General features: G+C 37.5%; 1 protein-coding gene across 3 annotated transcripts in view; it reads right to left on the minus strand.

Annotated features, from left to right (window-relative positions):
- The window catches only part of LOC105688918 (rap1 GTPase-activating protein 1), a 152,344-nt gene that overhangs the window by 35,177 nt on the left and 92,506 nt on the right, over window positions 1-24,661 (minus strand). The window lies entirely within an intron of this gene.

Raw genomic sequence — 24,661 nt, forward strand, 5'->3', positions numbered from 1 at the left:
TTTTTGACCCAAAAATTAATCAAACGTCGAGGGTTCAAACCTCTTCGGAAAAACCTCAAATTTTGGAAATTTTTTTTTATCCTTTAAAATTGATTGAATGACACTTTTCTAATGTATTTTGACCTCAGGAACACGAATCCGTTGTTCAAATTGAGCTACGATTTTTTCCCTTCGAGATATCTAGCTTTTCTGCTCGAAATTCAAAATTGGCGATAACTCGATCAATTTTATAGATAGATCAATTTGACTTCCAGATTCGGATTCCTGAGATCAAATTACATAAGAATAGCATATAAAATCCAGAAAAAAAAAAAGTTGATTTTTGACCCAAAAATTAATCAAACGTCGAGGGTTCAAACCCTTTCGGAAAAACCTCAAATTTTGGAAATTTTTTTTTATCCTTCAAAATTGATTGAATGACACTTTTCTAATGTATTTTGACCTCAGGAACACGAATCCGTTGTTCAAATTGAGCTACGATTTTTTCCCTTCGAGATATCTAGCTTTTCTGCTCGAAATTAAAAATTGGCGATAACTCGATCAATTTTATAGATAGATCAATTTGACTTCCAGATTTGGATTCCTGAGATCAAATTACATAAGAATAGCATATAAAATCCAGAAAAAAAAAAAGTTGATTTTTGACCCAAAAATTAATCAAACGTCGAGGGTTCAAACCCCTTCGGAAAAACCTCAAATTTTGGAAATTTTTTTTTATTCTTCAAAATTGATTGAATGACACTTTTCTAATGTATTTTGACCTCAGGAACACGAATCCGTTGTTCAAATTGAGCTACGATTTTTTCCCTTCGAGATATCTAGCTTTTATGCTCGAAATTAAAAATTGGCGATAACTCGATCAATTTTATAGATAGATCAATTTGACTTCCAGATTTGGATTCCTGAGATCAAATTACATAAGAATAGCATATAAAATCCAGAAAAAAAAAAAGTTGATTTTTGACCCAAAAATTAATCAAACGTCGAGGGTTCAAACCCCTTCGGAAAAACCTCAAATTTTGGAAATTTTTTTTTATTCTTCAAAATTGATTGAATGACACTTTTCTAATGTATTTTGACCTCAGGAACACGAATCCGTTGTTCAAATTGAGCTACGATTTTTTCCCTTCGAGATATCTAGCTTTTCTGCTCGAAATTAAAAATTGGCGATAACTCGATCAATTTTATAGATAGATCAATTTGACTTCCAGATTTGGATTCCTGAGATCAAATTACATAAGAATAGCATATAAAATCCAGAAAAAAAAAAAGTTGATTTTTGACCCAAAAATTAATCAAACGTCGAGGGTTCAAACCCCTTCGGAAAAACCTCAAATTTTGGAAATTTTTTTTTATTCTTCAAAATTGATTGAATGACACTTTTCTAATGTATTTTGACCTCAGGAACACGAATCCGTTGTTCAAATTGAGCTACGATTTTTTCCCTTCGAGATATCTCACTTTTCTGCTCGAAATTAAAAATTGGCGATAACTCGATCAATTTTATAGATAGATCAATTTGACTTCCAGATTTGGATTCCTGAGATCAAATTACATAAGAATAGCATATAAAATCCAGAAAAAAAAAAAGTTGATTTTTGACCCAAAAATTAATCAAACGTCGAGGGTTCAAACCCCTTCGGAAAAACCTCAAATTTTGGAAATTTTTTTTTATTCTTCAAAATTGATTGAATGACACTTTTCTAATGTATTTTGACCTCAGGAACACGAATCCGTTGTTCAAATTGAGCTACGATTTTTTCCCTTCGAGATATCTAGCTTTTCTGCTCGAAATTAAAAATTGGCGATAACTCGATCAATTTTATAGATAGATCAATTTGACTTCCAGATTTGGATTCCTGAGATCAAATTACATAAGAATAGCATATAAAATCCAGAAAAAAAAAAAGTTGATTTTTGACCCAAAAATTAATCAAACGTCGAGGGTTCAAACCCCTTCGGAAAAACCTCAAATTTTGGAAATTTTTTTTTATTCTTCAGAATTGATTGAATGACACTTTTCTAATGTATTTTGACCTCAGGAACACGAATCCGTTGTTCAAATTGAGCTACGATTTTTTCCCTTCGAGATATCTAGCTTTTCTGCTCGAAATTAAAAATTGGCGATAAGTCGATCAATTTTATAGATAGATCAATTTGACTTCCAGATTTGGATTCCTGAGATCAAATTACATAAGAATAGCATATAAAATCCAGAAAAAAAAAAGTTGATTTTTGACCCAAAAATTAATCAAACGTCGAGGGTTCAAACCCCTTCGGAAAAACCTCAAATTTTGGAAATTTTTTTTTATTCTTCAAAATTGATTGAATGACACTTTTCTAATGTATTTTGACCTCAGGAACACGAATCCGTTGTTCAAATTGAGCTACGATTTTTTCCCTTCGAGATATCTAGCTTTTCTGCTCGAAATTAAAAATTGGCGATAACTCGATCAATTTTATAGATAGATCAATCTGACTTCCAGATTTGGATTCCTGAGATCAAATTACATAAGAATAGCATATAAAATCCAGAAAAAAAAAAAGTTGATTTTTGACCCAAAAATTAATCAAACGTCGAGGGTTCAAACCCTTTCGGAAAAACCTCAAATTTTGGAAATTTTTTTTTATCCTTCAAAATTGATTGAATGACACTTTTCTAATGTATTTTGACCTCAGGAACACGAATCCGTTGTTCAAATTGAGCTACGATTTTTTCCCTTCGAGATATCTAGCTTTTCTGCTCGAAATTAAAAATTGGCGATAACTCGATCAATTTTATAGATAGATCAATTTGACTTCCAGATTTGGATTCCTGAGATCAAATTACATAAGAATAGCATATAAAATCCAGAAAAAAAAAAAGTTGATTTTTGACCCAAAAATTAATCAAACGTCGAGGGTTCAAACCCCTTCGGAAAAACCTCAAATTTTGGAAATTTTTTTTTATTCTTCAAAATTGATTGAATGACACTTTTCTAATGTATTTTGACCTCAGGAACACGAATCCGTTGTTCAAATTGAGCTACGATTTTTTCCCTTCGAGATATCTAGCTTTTATGCTCGAAATTAAAAATTGGCGATAACTCGATCAATTTTATAGATAGATCAATTTGACTTCCAGATTTGGATTCCTGAGATCAAATTACATAAGAATAGCATATAAAATCCAGAAAAAAAAAAAGTTGATTTTTGACCCAAAAATTAATCAAACGTCGAGGGTTCAAACCCCTTCGGAAAAACCTCAAATTTTGGAAATTTTTTTTTATTCTTCAAAATTGATTGAATGACACTTTTCTAATGTATTTTGACCTCAGGAACACGAATCCGTTGTTCAAATTGAGCTACGATTTTTTCCCTTCGAGATATCTAGCTTTTCTGCTCGAAATTAAAAATTGGCGATAACTCGATCAATTTTATAGATAGATCAATTTGACTTCCAGATTTGGATTCCTGAGATCAAATTACATAAGAATAGCATATAAAATCCAGAAAAAAAAAAAGTTGATTTTTGACCCAAAAATTAATCAAACGTCGAGGGTTCAAACCCCTTCGGAAAAACCTCAAATTTTGGAAATTTTTTTTTATTCTTCAAAATTGATTGAATGACACTTTTCTAATGTATTTTGACCTCAGGAACACGAATCCGTTGTTCAAATTGAGCTACGATTTTTTCCCTTCGAGATATCTAACTTTTCTGCTCGAAATTAAAAATTGGCGATAACTCGATCAATTTTATAGATAGATCAATTTGACTTCCAGATTTGGATTCCTGAGATCAAATTACATAAGAATAGCATATAAAATCCAGAAAAAAAAAAAGTTGATTTTTGACCCAAAAATTAATCAAACGTCGAGGGTTCAAACCCCTTCGGAAAAACCTCAAATTTTGGAAATTTTTTTTTATTCTTCAAAATTGATTGAATGACACTTTTCTAATGTATTTTGACCTCAGGAACACGAATCCGTTGTTCAAATTGAGCTACGATTTTTTCCCTTCGAGATATCTAGCTTTTCTGCTCGAAATTAAAAATTGGCGATAACTCGATCAATTTTATAGATAGATCAATTTGACTTCCAGATTTGGATTCCTGAGATCAAATTACATAAGAATAGCATATAAAATCCAGAAAAAAAAAAAGTTGATTTTTGACCCAAAAATTAATCAAACGTCGAGGGTTCAAACCCCTTCGGAAAAACCTCAAATTTTGGAAATTTTTTTTTATTCTTCAGAATTGATTGAATGACACTTTTCTAATGTATTTTGACCTCAGGAACACGAATCCGTTGTTCAAATTGAGCTACGATTTTTTCCCTTCGAGATATCTAGCTTTTCTGCTCGAAATTAAAAATTGGCGATAAGTCGATCAATTTTATAGATAGATCAATTTGACTTCCAGATTTGGATTCCTGAGATCAAATTACATAAGAATAGCATATAAAATCCAGAAAAAAAAAAGTTGATTTTTGACCCAAAAATTAATCAAACGTCGAGGGTTCAAACCCCTTCGGAAAAACCTCAAATTTTGGAAATTTTTTTTTATTCTTCAAAATTGATTGAATGACACTTTTCTAATGTATTTTGACCTCAGGAACACGAATCCGTTGTTCAAATTGAGCTACGATTTTTTCCCTTCGAGATATCTAGCTTTTCTGCTCGAAATTAAAAATTGGCGATAACTCGATCAATTTTATAGATAGATCAATCTGACTTCCAGATTTGGATTCCTGAGATCAAATTACATAAGAATAGCATATAAAATCCAGAAAAAAAAAAAGTTGATTTTTGACCCAAAAATTAATCAAACGTCGAGGGTTCAAACCTCTTCGGAAAAACCTCAAATTTTGGAAATTTTTTTTTATCCTTTAAAATTGATTGAATGACACTTTTCTAATGTATTTTGACCTCAGGAACACGAATCCGTTGTTCAAATTGAGCTACGATTTTTTCCCTTCGAGATATCTAGCTTTTCTGCTCGAAATTCAAAATTGGCGATAACTCGATCAATTTTATAGATAGATCAATTTGACTTCCAGATTCGGATTCCTGAGATCAAATTACATAAGAATAGCATATAAAATCCAGAAAAAAAAAAAGTTGATTTTTGACCCAAAAATTAATCAAACGTCGAGGGTTCAAACCCTTTCGGAAAAACCTCAAATTTTGGAAATTTTTTTTTATCCTTCAAAATTGATTGAATGACACTTTTCTAATGTATTTTGACCTCAGGAACACGAATCCGTTGTTCAAATTGAGCTACGATTTTTTCCCTTCGAGATATCTAGCTTTTCTGCTCGAAATTAAAAATTGGCGATAACTCGATCAATTTTATAGATAGATCAATTTGACTTCCAGATTTGGATTCCTGAGATCAAATTACATAAGAATAGCATATAAAATCCAGAAAAAAAAAAAGTTGATTTTTGACCCAAAAATTAATCAAACGTCGAGGGTTCAAACCCCTTCGGAAAAACCTCAAATTTTGGAAATTTTTTTTTATTCTTCAAAATTGATTGAATGACACTTTTCTAATGTATTTTGACCTCAGGAACACGAATCCGTTGTTCAAATTGAGCTACGATTTTTTCCCTTCGAGATATCTAGCTTTTATGCTCGAAATTAAAAATTGGCGATAACTCGATCAATTTTATAGATAGATCAATTTGACTTCCAGATTTGGATTCCTGAGATCAAATTACATAAGAATAGCATATAAAATCCAGAAAAAAAAAAGTTGATTTTTGACCCAAAAATTAATCAAACGTCGAGGGTTCAAACCCCTTCGGAAAAACCTCAAATTTTGGAAATTTTTTTTTATTCTTCAAAATTGATTGAATGACACTTTTCTAATGTATTTTGACCTCAGGAACACGAATCCGTTGTTCAAATTGAGCTACGATTTTTTCCCTTCGAGATATCTAGCTTTTCTGCTCGAAATTAAAAATTGGCGATAACTCGATCAATTTTATAGATAGATCAATCTGACTTCCAGATTTGGATTCCTGAGATCAAATTACATAAGAATAGCATATAAAATCCAGAAAAAAAAAAAGTTGATTTTTGACCCAAAAATTAATCAAACGTCGAGGGTTCAAACCTCTTCGGAAAAACCTCAAATTTTGGAAATTTTTTTTTATCCTTTAAAATTGATTGAATGACACTTTTCTAATGTATTTTGACCTCAGGAACACGAATCCGTTGTTCAAATTGAGCTACGATTTTTTCCCTTCGAGATATCTAGCTTTTCTGCTCGAAATTCAAAATTGGCGATAACTCGATCAATTTTATAGATAGATCAATTTGACTTCCAGATTCGGATTCCTGAGATCAAATTACATAAGAATAGCATATAAAATCCAGAAAAAAAAAAAGTTGATTTTTGACCCAAAAATTAATCAAACGTCGAGGGTTCAAACCCTTTCGGAAAAACCTCAAATTTTGGAAATTTTTTTTTATCCTTCAAAATTGATTGAATGACACTTTTCTAATGTATTTTGACCTCAGGAACACGAATCCGTTGTTCAAATTGAGCTACGATTTTTTCCCTTCGAGATATCTAGCTTTTCTGCTCGAAATTAAAAATTGGCGATAACTCGATCAATTTTATAGATAGATCAATTTGACTTCCAGATTTGGATTCCTGAGATCAAATTACATAAGAATAGCATATAAAATCCAGAAAAAAAAAAAGTTGATTTTTGACCCAAAAATTAATCAAACGTCGAGGGTTCAAACCCCTTCGGAAAAACCTCAAATTTTGGAAATTTTTTTTTATTCTTCAAAATTGATTGAATGACACTTTTCTAATGTATTTTGACCTCAGGAACACGAATCCGTTGTTCAAATTGAGCTACGATTTTTTCCCTTCGAGATATCTAGCTTTTATGCTCGAAATTAAAAATTGGCGATAACTCGATCAATTTTATAGATAGATCAATTTGACTTCCAGATTTGGATTCCTGAGATCAAATTACATAAGAATAGCATATAAAATCCAGAAAAAAAAAAAGTTGATTTTTGACCCAAAAATTAATCAAACGTCGAGGGTTCAAACCCCTTCGGAAAAACCTCAAATTTTGGAAATTTTTTTTTATTCTTCAAAATTGATTGAATGACACTTTTCTAATGTATTTTGACCTCAGGAACACGAATCCGTTGTTCAAATTGAGCTACGATTTTTTCCCTTCGAGATATCTAGCTTTTCTGCTCGAAATTAAAAATTGGCGATAACTCGATCAATTTTATAGATAGATCAATTTGACTTCCAGATTTGGATTCCTGAGATCAAATTACATAAGAATAGCATATAAAATCCAGAAAAAAAAAAAGTTGATTTTTGACCCAAAAATTAATCAAACGTCGAGGGTTCAAACCCCTTCGGAAAAACCTCAAATTTTGGAAATTTTTTTTTATTCTTCAAAATTGATTGAATGACACTTTTCTAATGTATTTTGACCTCAGGAACACGAATCCGTTGTTCAAATTGAGCTACGATTTTTTCCCTTCGAGATATCTCACTTTTCTGCTCGAAATTAAAAATTGGCGATAACTCGATCAATTTTATAGATAGATCAATTTGACTTCCAGATTTGGATTCCTGAGATCAAATTACATAAGAATAGCATATAAAATCCAGAAAAAAAAAAAGTTGATTTTTGACCCAAAAATTAATCAAACGTCGAGGGTTCAAACCCCTTCGGAAAAACCTCATATTTTGGAAATTTTTTTTTATCCTCCAAAATTGATTGAATGACACTTTTCTAATGTATTTTGACCTCAGGAACACGAATCCGTTGTTCAAATTGAGCTACGATTTTTTCCCTTCGAGATATCTAGCTTTTCTGCTCGAAATTAAAAATTGGCGATAACTCGATCAATTTTATAGATAGATCAATTTGACTTCCAGATTTGGATTCCTGAGATCAAATTACATAAGAATAGCATATAAAATCCAGAAAAAAAAAAAGTTGATTTTTGACCCAAAAATTAATCAAACGTCGAGGGTTCAAACCCCTTCGGAAAAACCTCAAATTTTGGAAATTTTTTTTTATTCTTCAAAATTGATTGAATGACACTTTTCTAATGTATTCTGACCTCAGGAACACGAATCCGTTGTTCAAATTGAGCTACGATTTTTTCCCTTCGAGATATCTAGCTTTTCTGCTCGAAATTAAAAATTGGCGATAACTCGATCAATTTTATAGATAGATCAATTTGACTTCCAGATTTGGATTCCTGAGATCAAATTACATAAGAATAGCATATAAAATCCAGAAAAAAAAAAAGTTGATTTTTGACCCAAAAATTAATCAAACGTCGAGGGTTCAAACCCCTTCGGAAAAACCTCAAATTTTGGAAATTTTTTTTTATTCTTCAAAATTGATTGAATGACACTTTTCTAATGTATTCTGACCTCAGGAACACGAATCCGTTGTTCAAATTGAGCTACGATTTTTTCCCTTCGAGATATCTAGCTTTTCTGCTCGAAATTAAAAATTGGCGATAACTCGATCAATTTTATAGATAGATCAATTTGACTTCCAGATTTGGATTCCTGAGATCAAATTACATAAGAATAGCATATAAAATCCAGAAAAAAAAAAAGTTGATTTTTGACCCAAAAATTAATCAAACGTCGAGGGTTCAAACCCCTTCGGAAAAACCTCAAATTTTGGAAATTTTTTTTTATTCTTCAAAATTGATTGAATGACACTTTTCTAATGTATTTTGACCTCAGGAACACGAATCCGTTGTTCAAATTGAGCTACGATTTTTTCCCTTCGAGATATCTCACTTTTCTGCTCGAAATTAAAAATTGGCGATAACTCGATCAATTTTATAGATAGATCAATTTGACTTTCAGATTTGGATTCCTGAGATCAAATTACATAAGAATAGCATATAAAATCCAGAAAAAAAAAAAGTTGATTTTTGACCCAAAAATTAATCAAACGTCGAGGGTTCAAACCCCTTCGGAAAAACCTCAAATTTTGGAAATTTTTTTTTATTCTTCAAAATTGATTGAATGACACTTTTCTAATGTATTTTGACCTCAGGAACACGAATCCGTTGTTCAAATTGAGCTACGATTTTTTCCCTTCGAGATATCTAGCTTTTCTGCTCGAAATTAAAAATTGGCGATAACTCGATCAATTTTATAGATAGATCAATTTGACTTCCAGATTTAGATTCCTGAGATCAAATTACATAAGAATAGCATATAAAATCCAGAAAAAAAAAAAGTTGATTTTTGACCCAAAAATTAATCAAACGTCGAGGGTTCAAACCCCTTCGGAAAAACCTCAAATTTTGGAAATTTTTTTTTATCCTTCAAAATTGATTGAATGACACTTTTCTAATGTATTTTGACCTCAGGAACACGAATCCGTTGTTCAAATTGAGCTACGATTTTTTCCCTTCGAGATATCTCACTTTTCTGCTCGAAATTAAAAATTGGCGATAACTCGATCAATTTTATAGATAGATCAATTTGACTTCCAGATTTGGATTCCTGAGATCAAATTACATAAGAATAGCATATAAAATCCAGAAAAAAAAAAAGTTGATTTTTGACCCAAAAATTAATCAAACGTCGAGGGTTCAAACCCCTTCGGAAAAACCTCAAATTTTGGAAATTTTTTTTTATTCTTCAAAATTGATTGAATGACACTTTTCTAATGTATTTTGACCTCAGGAACACGAATCCGTTGTTCAAATTGAGCTACGATTTTTTCCCTTCGAGATATCTAGCTTTTCTGCTCGAAATTAAAAATTGGCGATAACTCGATCAATTTTATAGATAGATCAATTTGACTTCCAGATTTGGATTCCTGAGATGAAATTACATAAGACTAGCATATAAAATCCAGAAAAAAAAAAGTTGATTTTTGACCCAAAAATTAATCAAACGTCGAGGGTTCAAACCCCTTCGGAAAAACCTCAAATTTTGGAAATTTTTTTTTATACTTCAAAATTGATTGAATGACACTTGTCTAATGTATTTTGACCTCAGGAACACGAATCCGTTGTTCAAATTGAGCTACGATTTTTTCCCTTCGAGATATCTCACTTTTTTGCTCGAAATTAAAAATTGGCGATAACTCGATCAATTTTATAGATAGATCAATTCGACTCCTAGCTTTGGATTCCTGAGGTCAAAATACGTCAGAAAAGTGTATTACAATCAATTTTCAAACTACTCCACTTTTGGCTCCAAATCCGATTTTTTGTTGGTTCTTGAAGAGTAATTTTACATATAATCAGCTCAGCAATCCGAAACTGAAAGCCAAATTGATTTATCTCTCAAATTGTAAGAGTTATGAATTTTGTTCTTCGCGTTTTTATAGATCCTTCAGGTCATCAACTTCTTGAAATAGGCTAATTTCCTAATGTTCCGGATTTTTAACTTAGTTATTCTACAAAGCTAACGTCATTGAGGTGCAATAAATATAATTGCATCCATTAACATATACTATATCATAATCATATTCCTTCGTGGGAAAATTTTGGCTCATGACTCGAAAAGCTCGTAAAGTTTTACGCAGCTACCACGAAATTTGCGAACCGTAGAATTCTGCGGCAAACACCTGCCCCTCTCTTATTTGATCCTAAGGCCGGTTCTCACGTCAACAGCACGAGTCTGGGGTACAATAGGCCCTCTGGAAGAGCTAAGAGCACGTAGTAAGTGTAAAATGAAAAATAAAAAGTAAAAAAAATAAGACAAAAAATACCTCCACACACGTCACGTGTCCTTGTGAATAATATAATATTCGCGCAACAAGTTCGTAATGCGTCGACAAAGTACGATGTGAAAAAACAGAGAAAGTCGTTGAAAAAAAAAAAAAAAAAAATTCCAAAATCGTAGCAGGTGTACGATCGTGCAGTGAATTATGCAGATAAGCGAGTCATCGCGATCTTGCTGCAGGGAAAAAAGTTACATATACAGGTACTTCCGATGACACGCAAATTTTTGGCTTTCGCTTAACGCATGTTACAGTAATTACCGTTAATTATAAAATTCTCTTCGGAAATATAGCGCTCGTTTAATGATTTCCACGTCCGTACAACGATATCCTGTGGTGCGTGTCGTTCCTACGTTTATAATATCGTAATAAGTCATACAGAGCGTTTAAACGGTGAAAAATTTTCGTAATTTGATCGCGGTATCCTATGGATGGATGGTAGGTAGCTAGTCGGTTGGCCCTCTCTCCGCTGAGGTATATAGGTAGGTAAACGCGTACGGATGGTCCCTAAAAATTATTACTTTTTTTTTTTCTACTCCTCCTTTTTACGCGGTGTTACACAGCGGCGACGTTTTCAGAAGGTAATACGATAAATTTAACCTTCGAAAAAGCTACGCGTCGCGCTTCACGCAGCCTCCGGTATTAAGCTGTATATTTATATTAGAATATCAAAACGATTAAGCGGAGTCAGATGATAAGGTGTACATAATAATCTCGTGCCAACAGCGACTTTTTTATTCCAATTAAATAAATGGTGTAATTAGCAAAGATTTTTTTTTTTTTTAATCGCTGAGTAAACAATTGTTACACGTACGATAGAGATCAAACTGCGACCACCGTACACCGCGGAAATTACACTGTGGGAGAGAGACGTTCAACTCCGATGGGAATTTTTTCATTCTTTTTGTTCTTTTCAACTCGTCGCAATTACTCTACAATTTTTACCTACTAACGTGCGAAACCCGATTTTGTTCCAGAAAATTGCTAGGTGTTATCGAACTATTACATCTGAGACACCGTCGTCACAGGTGTAACCGCGTTTGTTCGTCATTTTTAGCACGAAAAAAAAAGGACAAGAAACTTCCGAACGAAAAGGACTATACGACTAATTTGATTTTCTTTGTATGGAAGTAACGTATTCGTTATACCCTTCGAATACTTGTAAATTACATACGGTACAAGCCGATGCATACGTGTACAAAATGTCCACACATACACATAGTTTATTATACACGTGTGTCTCCAGACGAGGCGCAACCCCACCGGTCGTCGAGGAGATTTCTATGCAGACAAAGCGGCTGCAGGACGAGAAAACCGGAAAAAAAAAAAAAAAAAAAAAGTAGAGGAAGAATAAAAAAAAAAGGAAGGAAAAAAAGAAATCAGACGAACAGCAAACGACGGTACACGTACGGTCGACGCTGTCATCTGGGACATGTCCGTTACTCCGCGAACGTCGTCTCTACAGTATAAGATCTCTTTACGTGACGTCGCGTCGTTTTGTACGGAGGAACAGCAGCAGCTACTCCGCGGTAGCCGTACGCGTACCGTAGGTATGTACGGTACGTAAGAGAGAAAATTTCGCCGACGCGTATATTTATACGTAATAGGTACATTGTCTAACGGCGATGTGCGACACGGACAAAAACACATGTACGTACACGCGAACGCAAAATCATGTTTCATCCACGAGTCGGACGATAAGCGCGTGAAAACTAAAATAAATAAAATTCAACGTACAACGCAAATCGTTGTCTGGTTGTTTTATTCGATGAAATAATGGTCGATTCGTTCGTTCGGAAAAAATTCGACCGTGATATAAAATCGATAGAATTTTCGCTCCACGGCGCGTTACGCCGGATCGCTCAAAGAATTATAATCACTGGAACGCGAGCGGAGAATTCGTTGCGTTTCGTGTCCCGTCTACCACTCACTTCACACCGCTGCAACGGAGGTAAAAAATATACATGCTTGAGTTCTTCTAACGGTTTCAAAAACTTTACCCGCACTTCGTTTTTATCGTTTTTTTTTCAGTTCCTTGCCCCTCGGCCGAGAGGAACTAGAAATCGTTGTTAGAGGGGAGAAGAGAATTAAAGCCCTGTTTCCGCTCATGTTATGTACACCTGTACCTGCGTACTGGAAAGGGAGATTTTGCGACCCTTAGGTACCTATTTCTATAAACCATGTCCTAAACGTTCGTCCTTAGATTAGGAAGGACCGTAGATATGGTGAGGAAAAAAAAAAATAGAAAAGCTGAACAAATACTATGTAGCTACTGTACATTAAAAAAAAAAAAAAAAAATCCTAAAGACTAAAAAGTTTCGAGAGATCAGCTGTGAGCTTAGCTGCAAGGGATTTACAGATTTACTGAGCGTCGCAACGAAAAAAAAAAGAAGAAATCAGAGATGATTATGGAGAAGGGAGAGTAAGGCAGATATGAAAATGGTGAACGATTTTAACTCCCCCTCCTCCGCTTTTATAATCCGCGCGTTGTTTCAGGAGATAAGGATGCACCGAGGGGTGAATGGCATACCGGGCAAAATTTGAAGCAAGATATGCGTCGAAACGGGACAAGGTTTTGGGTAAAAATGAAAATAAAATAGATTGAAAGAAAAGATGAGAAAATTTAAATGATCGGCGAGAGAGGTTCGCCCTTCGTTTTACCTCACTGCAGGTATAATATTATAGAGCTACATCGCAGCAGTTTGGAGGATCTGCGGGTCGGCAGATACCAAAAGCCCGTTGGTTCAGGGGTCTCCTTCCTAGAGTGATATCTACCTGGCTCAGGTACGTAAACGCGAAGCGGAAGGTCGAGCCTTTTCTATTTCTACCATATTATATTGTAGGCTACAGGGCAGGACTTTCCGCCTTCTGGTACAGGCCAATGTTAAGATGGTTCTCATTTTTATTCTCCTTCCAGTTCATCTCATGATTTATCATATTTTTTTTTTCGAAGTGTTCGAATGCACCAAAAAACTGATCATAGGTTCCCAACCTTAACCGTGATATCATCGCATCGGTTCTCTCGCGAGATAAACCCAATTGGAAAATATTTTCCGTTTATACGATACGGATTGTACGGAATAACCATAATTCTTCAGCGCGATGTCATCTCCTCGAACTTGGCGAGACACATCACAATTTCTCTGCGAAATTGCAGCGGTCTATAATAAGACGTCTACCGAGAACTTACGTAACTCCGATAAAGAAAAAAGGTACAGAAGACGCGACGGAAGAAAAAAGAAAAATGATCGGACAAATCAGAGGAGCTGGGAAAAAAAAAAATAAGGAAAAATGAAAAATAACGATACGACTGTTATTGTTGTCGAGGTACACGAGAAAAGCATGCGATAAGAATGGATTGGCATACAAACGCGATCATACGTATCTACTTTGACGCGATTATATCGGGATCCGAATGTATCGATTTCGAATTTTTATCTATCTAATGGCCGAATAGGTGTATTCGAAGTTTCTAGGAAAACGAGGGGACTACGCAAACGTATATTCGAGCACATAAACTATCCTACTACGTGAAAGTCTCGACTGTTTTTTATCAGAATATTATATGGCGTTTAGTTTATATGACGAGATTGACGAGACAGAGAGAGAGCGAGGGGAAAACAGATAAGTTCCGAAAGAGTTGGCGAGACCCTCTAAGGTCGAGCGAGGTATCTGTACAAGGTATAAAAGCATCAGACGGTCGAATGGCCCTTTTCTCATTTCGATAACCCGGGTGAAACGTCTAATCTTCCGAGGAAAGGAAAGCTTTCAACCTTACGGCTTTCCGAGCAATGCAGCGGCAGGTATTCACGGGGGCCGCAAAGGCGAGCTTCGTCCCGAAAAACGTTTAGCTACGGTATCCGTTTTTTTTTCTTTTTCCTTCCTTTTTTTTCTCCCATTTTCCTTTTCCACTGCGAGATTGTCTGGTCGGGGTGGGGAGGGGAGAGAAAAAGATTGGGAAAAGCAAAGAATTTTTCGGTCGATTAGACGCGTTGCTTTTGTGCCCTTTCCACATAATACTTCAAATCAAAGATATTTCTCTTCCCGAAGGATCACGTCGAATAATCTACAACGAATGACGGGATTAGTCCTTTTTTACCTCCCTTGCATTGTACCCGTTGTGCGTACTTGGAAAAAAAAAGAAAATTAATCGAATCTAATTAAATAAAGAAGCCTCCGAATCCCAAACACTATTTTTTTGAGCCACGAAACACCTGCCACCCCCTCAGTTGCCGCGCCGCCGTTAAGCAGGTGTCACTGACGTGGTCATTTCCGTAACGGACATGGCAGATGTAAGTCGTGGCCATTTGCTTTTCTCACCATTCGTTGGTTTCAGGGGGTACGCGTTTCCCCTCTCTATCCATATTATATCTAATTATTAGTTGGAAAAGCATCGTACGTACGTACGTAACACCCCCGCGGATTAATAATTGGAGAATCGACGACTACTGTCCGGATGCTAGGAACGCAGTGGAACGGCTAACGGTTCAAGATGATATATTCTACCTATGCTCAGCCTCCGCGTTAGCCGTGCAAAGAAACTGCGATAATTAGGCTGACCTAGTTCGAGTGTTGTGCCTATAACGTTTGGAAACGAAGAGAGAAGACGAGTGCGCGCTACTTCGAAAACTCCGAGGTACAAGTTTCGAACGAATTTCTCATCGACTTTCTTCTACGATCAAAATCCAAATGGAACATCGATGCGGCGACGAACAAAATTCGAAAAATTAATCGTCGCGCGGACACTGACAAGTCGTGCTCGGCAAGAATAATGTAACATCATCATTTCGAAACGTCATAAATGGGATTACGTGTTTTTTTTCCCACCGTACCAAGGCCGGTGGGTATATTAGATTTTTCGTGAATACGAGGGAACGTCGTACAATATATTGTACGGTAGGAAAATGTTTTGTTCTCTTGTTCGTCCGCGGCGATGTATAATAGCGAGATTTATAGTTAATACACCGTGTGCTCGTCTTCGGTTATTATACTTTGAGAAAGAATACATTACGTGGGGGGGTAAAAGACGGAGGGAAAATGCGAGGGCGAATACTGGTCATCGGACAGCGCGGCGGCGCGTCCGTTTTCGAGGAAGACGGAGAAGGGAGAGAAGAAATTCGTGGAGGAGCAGGGTAGACTACTACCGGCGGTTGTTGAGGAGTGAGATTACGTAACGCCAAATTGCGCCCATTCAACAAACTTTTCTCGGTAAAATAGCAGCGGGAGCAGAAAGAAGTCGAAGAAGAAGCGGCGCGAGCGGGGCGAGCAGCAGCCCCTCCAGCATCAATCGCTCAAATATTTCTTCCGATATTCTTAACAACCTTGCGCGCGATTGCCTGGTTTATTTCAATACATTATACCATTGGTTCTAGCAGCTTCTTTGCCAACTGATTGCATCTTTAACGATCTGGAGAAAGAAGATCTACGAACCATTCGTTACAATGAAAAGAAATAAAAGAAATGAAAGAAGAAAAAATTTAACGAGGAAACGACCACCGCGAGTATCGCGGGATTACGGTGTTGGATAATCGGAACATGGAAAATTGAATACTCGTATGGACAACGTTGAAAAACCGCTAGAATTCCGTGAGCGAATCACCTGAAACTTACGATTAGATCGACTCTATTCACCGTGCGTCCAATTTTGTGTAATTTATGCAATTCGATCGGGTTGGTCAAACATGGATAAGCGACGTTGATGTAAAACGCGGAATTTGTAGCTCAGCTCGCTAAGATAAATAGTTTTTCAAACATTTCTATTAAAAATTTTTTCCGTCCACGTGAATTACACAGGTACGGAATACGTTGAAAGATATAAATTACAAGGTGGACCGGCACACGCTGTGATTTTCTTCTTCTTTTTACTTCGATCTTTTTTCTTTTAATTTTATTCGTCGCGTTAAAGAAGAGCCGGGGAGAATCCCGAGGTCCGCGCGTACTACTCGATGAGGGCAGCAATTACCTCGTCCCACTCTCTTAATAGCCGCAAGATCAAATTGCAGCCGCGTGCAAAATCACGGTAGTGGAATTGCGCGAGGATAAGGAGGAAGAGGAGGATCTCGCTAATCCCGATAATTTGTCATTCTCGTCTTTCAGTCTCAGCTAGCTCCTTTCCTTCTCCCTCTATTTCTCTACAATTTTTTTTTTTTGTTTTTTCCCCTCCTTTACGTTTCCTCTTCATTTTCCCTTTCCTTCCTTCCTTCCAATTTACATAAAAATATAAATTACATAAGTGCTTGTACACATATCCGCGCTGCAGCGCGGATATACGAAAGTGCACAGGCTTTATAACGTTTCACGCGTTATCCGCATCAACGTGAAGCACGCCATGAGTCATTCTCTCCCTCTCTCTCGCTTTTTCTCCGTCTCCCTCTCCGTGGACCGATGAGATGAAGAAAAAGTAAGGAAAAAAGAGAAGAGTAGATGACGGGAGGAATAGAGAACTGGCTTCGGCCATGAATATTGTAAAGCGTATATAAGAGCGAGAGGTGGTCGTTGAAAAAGGTCTATAGAAGTTCGAGGGAGAATGAGAAAGAGGACGAGCACGATACACGTTACGATACGGTACACGTTGTCGAACGTTTTCTTTTATTAATCAGTCCACGTTCTACGTCCTGTAATTTCCCTAAATTTTCCATCTCCTCTACTCGAGACGAACGCTCTCTATCCACGAGACTCGGGGAGCTCTGTATATTTTAGTGGAAAGAATAAAGAACAAAAAACCGCTATTCATCCCTCGTCATTATTAACTTACTTTTTCCATACATCTTCCACCGTGTACGCGTATATGCAAAGAAGATCCCGAAGCGTAAGGGCATCGCGTCACGCGCACGTATTGCGTTGAGTAAAAAATATATTTTTCTGCTCAACTTTTTCTCGCCGTTTTCTTCCAACGATCGATTAATTATTTCACTTACTTCATCCGCTGCTTTGGGAGGAAGAAAATATTTTTTTCGTTTCCTTCTCTAAACTCGCTTAACATCAGCTGGGGGGGGGGGCGTTATATACGCGGCAGCGACGGTTGGTTGATAGTAACTTATACGAAAAGCTTCGGCAAACGCGACTCGACAGCAAATTTCCATTACCTATACCATACACTGTCGCAGGACGTCGTACGGAGAGTGAGATATTTGCAATTCAAGTTGCCGCGTTAGCAACCGTGTCTGAGCATTGCGGTCTCTTATCACTTATCCCTTAAAACGAGCCTTCGTCGTCTTATTCGTACGTAGATTCACGTTCGCGCCCTTCGGGGCTTTTTCCCTACGTAACTCGTAACAGTGGTATGTATAACGTGTGTACCGTGCACTCTGGTATTTCCATTGTTTATACGCTTGTTTTCTAATTTCTATTTTTCTTCTTCTTCGTTTTCTTCATTTCTCTAGTTGCGGTTTCCTTCAGCACAACTGCAGCTACGTTGAAAACCGAAGTAATAAAACGTGATTATACGATTCCCGGTATCTACATTGCACGGGGGGTTTTTTCCCTCCTTCCTTCGACCATTTCTTTATTCATTTTCGTTTTAACAATCGCAAAAAATTATCGCACCGACGGAAATTCCGGTGAACGCGAACATCGTTGAAATACTGAGATAATACACGGGGAGAAACGAAGAGAAAGGGAAAATTTTAACGTCGTCAAACTCGCGTCGCGAGCAAACAATATATTTTCGGAAAGAGTACATCGCACCCCGTTTCACGCAGGATATGAGGTGACATTCACCGCAGCGGCAGCTGCAATCGTATGCGCGCAGATTGTGTGCGTTGTGACGGAGCGACGAGAAATAATAAATTACACATGTGCGCGTTAAAAAACCGAGATTAGAAAATTCCGTGTAATCGAGCACGTACAGCGCAGCATCGAACGTGCACGATGCAGACGCATCTGCAGCGACCGAAAATCGAATGTGACGGGAATTAAAAAATCCGATAACATAGCGACACAAATTGGGGTCGATATTTGAACGTTTCTTTTCCCTCCCCCTCGACATAGCCGTGTGTCCCTTTACCCATTTCGGGAAAGTCAAAAGCCGAGAAAATAAGAGAGGAGTAAAAAAAAAAAGGACGACGGTTACGTATTCACATGTATATAAATATTACATGGCTATAGCCATAGGTGCGAGACGAGACAGAAAAGTAACCAAGGGGTGACTGTGCAACCCTCTGATTTTTTTTTTCCTATATATCCCGTCCTCGAGCTCCTCAGTTTTTTAACAAAGAACGAAGAGGAGCAGGGCAAAGACTATTCAAAGGGATGGATGTGCAGCAGTGTGCAGCAGCGTACCTATAGCGTAGGTTATTCGCCGAGTTTGTGCGTGCGGTGCGGTATCTCGTATGTAATATGCAAACGAGTGAGTGAGTACGGGGAATCTATGGGGAACGCGTTACAGGGGGTACGGAGCGGATTCGAGCGTTTGTACAGTGGATATGAAAAAAAAAAAACCAACACCGACTAAGTATGAAAGAATCAAAAATAAAACTTTCAAGGAGAAAAAGTTGAACGAGCTCGTCTCTTCCGCTATTGTAATAATTCCTAAATACGAACGAGGGAGTGAAATTTTTTTTCATACGCTCATGCGACGTGCATACGGGGCGATCTTTGCGAACAAGTTGCGCGCACAACTGCACGGCCCCGCCGGTTGAGAGGTAAAGAAAACGTTTTTCGAATCCTCTTCCGCACTCTTAGGGAGCGTTGAAAGAATAGCTCCGCGAGTTTTACTTCGCACGCGTTTTATACTATATTCCACGTATATGTATACGTTGGCGTATTACACGAAATCAGTCATGGCCGCGCCGCCTTCGTCCCTCCACGGCTCTTCACTTATACCGTTTTAACTCTCGACTAATGGGGTTGCCGTGTTAAGCTTCGGAATCGAACTTCATGCACAGCATTCTCATCGGCGACGCACACCACGACCTATGGGGGCTAAATTGTTCTTCAATTTTCCACAGGGCAACGTAGCTCGATGCGCTACCCCTATAAGTTTCACTTGAACAGGAAGTAACGATAAAGTTTTTCGTAAAAGAGGAAATGCGTGGAAAACTTTGAAAAAAAAAATGCTCGAACAGTTGTTTATTTTTTGTCTAGGGCTGCAGGTTATAAATAAACGTTTTACATACAGCAGTCGAAGAGAGGGTAATATTAATTATGGTGTCGAGTCAGCGTAGCTGCTGCAGCGCATCATAATTATTCAGTGATTGGCTCATTGAAAATTCTCATACTTGATGTGCATCGATGATTTAGTAGTGTGATATAATTCGATCGATATACATTATATGCACATTTGTCAATGTGCCGCATGAATATAACTAGCAGCGTTACGCGACACACGACACACATACGTATATATACCCGGATGTATATACCCGCGCGTTATGTACAACACTCGATACACACAGTCAAAGTTTGAGCGAGAAATCGTTCGATCGAGGAGCGCCGGTTGACCTTTTTACATATGATATGAAAAATTTCGCGACGCAGAGCGTCTTGAAATTTTTTAACTACGCGGCCGCGGATCGGCGATCGTTCGGAAATTGGAAATTCGTGAGGGATGTTCGACGCGGCGGACTTATGAAATATTTTTAAGGGACAAAAGAATTTCACGAGAAAATTCTTCTAAGTCTAGAGAGGTGAGGTGTACGTGTATCGTACGAAGCACCTCTACCCGACCGACCCTATACACCGGAGAGTCACTGACCGCCACGCGAATGAATAATTCACTTCACATATTGTTGGACGCGCCCAGATACCCGAGCAACGAGCAACTATACTACGAGGGTACCACCAACGGCAACGCGGCAACGGCAGCGGCAGCAGGATCTCTGTGCAGCAGCGACGACGGGAAGGTGTGCTGAGAATGAAATTAACTTACATTCCATTAGAGAATCTCTGCTTTGTCTCACCCTGTATTGTACCATTGGGTCAATGGCGTGAATTGCGGCTTACGCGAAACCGGTGATTGGAACACGCTGGTCTGAATTAGACCCCGAGCGAATCTCCCGATGATAGCAATCCAACCTATTTTCATTATCGCGTACCTACACCGCACATCGCAACCGTTGTTATTCTCCTCTCATTTCTGAATTCGACGAACGGAGGGTTGAAAAATTCGCTCACAGAATATCGCCAAATGACGCGAGATCGACTTTTCGCCGCGACTCTCCTTTCCCCTTTTACCTTTTTTAATTTATCGATCTGACGTTATTTCAATTTCTCAGACGGAGAGGGAGAGTGAAAGGGATGAGGTAGGTTGCTGAAGTTTTTACTCGGTGCAGTTCGTCACTTCGTTTTCATTATACGGCAGCTACGGAGCATCCAGGGTAAAACTAATGGGCAACTCGCCGTAGTAATAAGATTGCTAAAGCTCGAGTAGATGGCGTCCTCTCGCAGCTGGTTTCCCTCGTACATCTCCACCTATTCGTTGTCAGTTCTCATAGTTTCATCCGTCCGGAATCCACATTTCCCCAAAGTCATTACGCAACCGGGTATAATGGATACCCGCGCCGAACTTCCTCTTCCATTCCTCGTTCGGAGGGGACGTCATTTTATACGTGTACCGTACACGTTCCGGAATTTCTCGACCGCGGAAAATTCTGAGGTTTTTTTTTTTTTTTTCTAAGCCTCACGGCCCCCCCTCCCCGCATACCCGTCTTCTTTGTACTTTTTTTATACGACGTGTGCCGGATCATGAGTGTACCTGGCGTACAATTGAAATTTATTCTTCCGACCCTTTATTGCAATTGCCGCAAAATTTGATTATTTCCAACCGGATGATTTCCACCGGGCTAATTGGATATTAACCGCAATTATTTCAAACTTCAATTTAGGATATGAATTTCGTCGAGTTAATAATTGTCGGAATATATATAACTTTAGCGGGTAGAGTAACAACGGCGCTTACAGGATCTTTCTCGCTCGGAGAAATATTAAAACTATTGAATTCCGTTTAAAGGGGTACGCGGACGAAGGATATAATTTCGCCCGAGGCGACGACGCTCTTTATATACAGAAATACTTCCGAAATGATAAAATTCAAATTCATTTCAAACGCAAAACGCATTGTCCGTTATCTCTCAATTAGAAACTTGGGGGAGGAGAAAAAGAAAAAAAATACGAAAAATTTACGCTTTATTTAATTCTCTCGTTTGATATTTATTTCATCGTCTCGCGCCGTTCGCACTTTGTCAGTGCGATAAAATGCGACGATAGGCGATATGCACGTATAGGTATAGGTATATATGTGGAAAATATATAAGCTTTTTATTACAACAGCCGCGACATCGACGTCGAAAACACTTCAGCGATCGAGAACGTGAATAAGGTCCTTCACGTTCTCGATTTTAAGAACTTCCACTTTTTCAGCCTTCAAAAACCACGTAGGGTAAGGATTATTATTACTCCAAGTGTACTACACAGCGATATACAGCTACCTTTTGATCTCCAAACTCCACATACTTAAACGACGAAAAAGGAATAAAAGAGAAAAAAAAAAAAGCCGTACATGTACAATAAAGACACATAGTCTATCACGCATATTTTTATCGAATGGTTTACCTTAAACAAAAATGAAAAGAAAAACTTCTCTTGGGAGATCGCGAGTGAAGTGGCCGTTCGATGTTGAACAAATATAGAATTTAAACGTTAAACGTGAAATAACTGTAAGAAACTGTGTAGAGGAGGAAAAAAAAAATGGGAAGAAAGTTCGTCATTTACTTCAAAAGCTATCCCCCCCATAAGTATTCCGAGCGATCGTAGAATTGATGTACATAAAGCTTTAGGAAAATACGCGAGTGCTTCGGAGCGTGCAAACTTGCAGAAATAGGTAGTAAGGTATTGGTACACCTTGAACTGCTTGCTACCCTGACTTTGGACACGGTTCTCAACGCCGCTATTCAACTCCAGAGTTGCAGCTATAATACAAAATCACGAGGATAGATGTAATTACCTACAAATATACGTGTAGTTACCGCCGTCCGTTATACCCCGCGCCTGTTGGAAATCCGCCGCATGTACGCACGTAACGTAGTTCGTAAATTGTACAAGGGCCGCCGGTGTTGTAAATTTTATGATTATTTTATTACCGTAAAATAGAAGTATACCATTTACAAAATGAAGAAGGAAACGATTCGAGCGTTTCGCCGGGTATAAAGTATCCTTTCCGAATTTTGCGCGAAGAGCTCGGGTATAATCACCTATACTGTAGTAGGTAGGTATGCGCGTTGAGTAGATCTCGGCGAATTTGGATTCGCTCGATATCCTCGGGATGCTCGTATGAATATTAAACGGAAAACTCCCACGCGTAGTCTGTGCGCCCCCCTCAAGTTGTCTGCATAGCCGAACAAAATTAACCGTATGAAAATCGATTCCGTTTAATTTATTGACGATGAGTCGCGACCCGCTGCCGCAGTAGGTATGTAGGTACGATGCATAAACGTAGCTTAGTCAAAGTGCCGGGCGATATATATATTTACATAGGTGACTAACTAATTAACCGGTTAATTATATCGCGTTTCGGGAAACCTGATATATATAATTATCCATAATATTCATACCCACGTTAACGCGCCGCAACGCCAGAGTCACTGACTGCGGACTGCCTTCCCTAACTGACTGACTGACTGACTGACTGACGATTTGAAGGACTTTATAATCGCGCTTTGATGCCGTCACTCGATCTTTCGTTACACGTGTGCCTCTGCCGTTGCAACCCACAGGAAGCCAAAGTAAACAAACGTCGCGACAAGGGATGCGACGTACGTATATATGTATATATATTCGTATACGTATCAACGTGATGATATTAATAATTCATTGCCAACGCCCGAGAATGTAAAAAGAGAAAGAAAAAAAAACCTCGATAATTACATATTTTTCATTTTATTCTCGACCGTTGCACGAATACAGGAAACTCAAATCAGTTCAGGATAATAATCTACAATTTTACCTGAATCCATTTCCATATCAAGTAATGCATATATGTATTTTTGCTAGGCTTTTTATTTCTATTTTTTTTTCTTTTTACAAAGCCCCTATGGTTATTACTTTACGGTTCTCTCGTTATTCCTAAATTCAGTTCTGAAACTTATCCCGTTTATAGGTATGTATAACGTACGAACTATGTATGTATATTCCGCCGATGCTTGTATATATTTGGACGGAAATGGCATGTGCCAGCTGCAAAGTTCACCTGGTTGTCAGTCTAAAACGAGCAGTAGTTATAGGTATAACGCGTGTATGGAACGAGTGGTTTCACCCATAGCCGATTGTAATGCTTTCATGTCCACATCTACGTGTAAGATTCCCAAAAAACACCTGGTTGGTTTTTTTTAGTTTTTATTATTTTATCTCATTCTATTTTTTCAAACCGTCCCTGTACCGTCCCTTCCCGTTGCGTGATTCCGGCTGCCCCGAACCCCTGATTTCACCAAATATTCGGAGAGGAAAAATAAAACCAAATTGAGAAATTCTTTTTTTCACTTTGCATGTGGGCAACGGAGGGGTGAGGGTGTAATTTGTAATTACCATCGTGTTGATTGAACCAACAACGAGCGACAAGGTGAATAAAAATGAAGAAAAAAATATATATATACACATATTTTTGCTGCATGCATTACCGCTTACATGACATCGAGTATATACATAAAGTTGGAAATATAATACGCGGAGTCGTATATACCAGAGTTCACGTACAGCTGTGTTTTGTTAACAATATAAGATACGTATGTTTACGTAAAACAAGGTCGGGAAACGATATTTTAATTTTCTAAAAATTATTCAATTCCGCAAATAACTTATGATAAAATAATAAGTGTGGGGTTATCCGAATAGTTGTACGAGATCTGATTTAATTCGAACGTTAAATTCTCAACGGAATTCACAGTAGAAAACTTCCGAACGCTTCAAGTGCAGCAACTCAAGCTCT

Source organism: Athalia rosae, chromosome 4, assembly GCF_917208135.1.
Source record: "Athalia rosae chromosome 4, iyAthRosa1.1, whole genome shotgun sequence".
Taxonomy (NCBI): Eukaryota; Metazoa; Arthropoda; class Insecta; order Hymenoptera; family Athaliidae; genus Athalia; species Athalia rosae.